Source organism: Triticum aestivum, chromosome 2A, assembly GCF_018294505.1.
Source record: "Triticum aestivum cultivar Chinese Spring chromosome 2A, IWGSC CS RefSeq v2.1, whole genome shotgun sequence".
In the NCBI taxonomy this organism is placed as follows: Eukaryota; Viridiplantae; Streptophyta; class Magnoliopsida; order Poales; family Poaceae; genus Triticum; species Triticum aestivum.
In genome coordinates, this window is record NC_057797.1 from 32,277,384 (window position 1) to 32,277,981 (window position 598).

The following is a 598-nucleotide window of genomic DNA, read 5'->3' on the forward strand; positions in this document are numbered from 1 at the left end:
CTAAAACTAAAAGCAAAAAGAATTAAAAAATAAAGCAAAAAACAAAAGGAAATAAATAATGCAGAAAACAAAACAAAAAAACTGGAAAAAAATAGGGCTCACCCCTATAATATTTGTTATGACTAACTAAAATTACCAAATTGAGTATAATGATAAAACACAGTAATATTAAATAGCAGGAAAAAGATTGACTCAAAAATCAATTTTTATAGTAAAGTTATTCATAAACTAGTGATTCACACAAATTGAAAAAAATCAAATTTAAACTATTCAAATTTTAAAACTAATGGCACTAACAGAAAGTTTATAATTTTTGTGACCTAAAATAAAAAAGAAATCACTACAAAACTATAAGTATTTAGTTCTAAGTAGAAACAAAAAAACAAAATAATAAAAAAAGTGCCACCTACTGGGCCCCACGGCTTGAATACGACTAGAAACCCTACCATGGGCCAGGATTCAGGCCCGCGGGAGGCCCAGTAGGCCCACAGGAACAGATTGCAGTGTTAGGCCCGAAAGCCTGCTTTAGAGAGGAGCTCGAGAGGGAAGGCGCACCGCCCCTTATAAACAGGTGCGCCTCCCTCTCAACTAGCGAGGT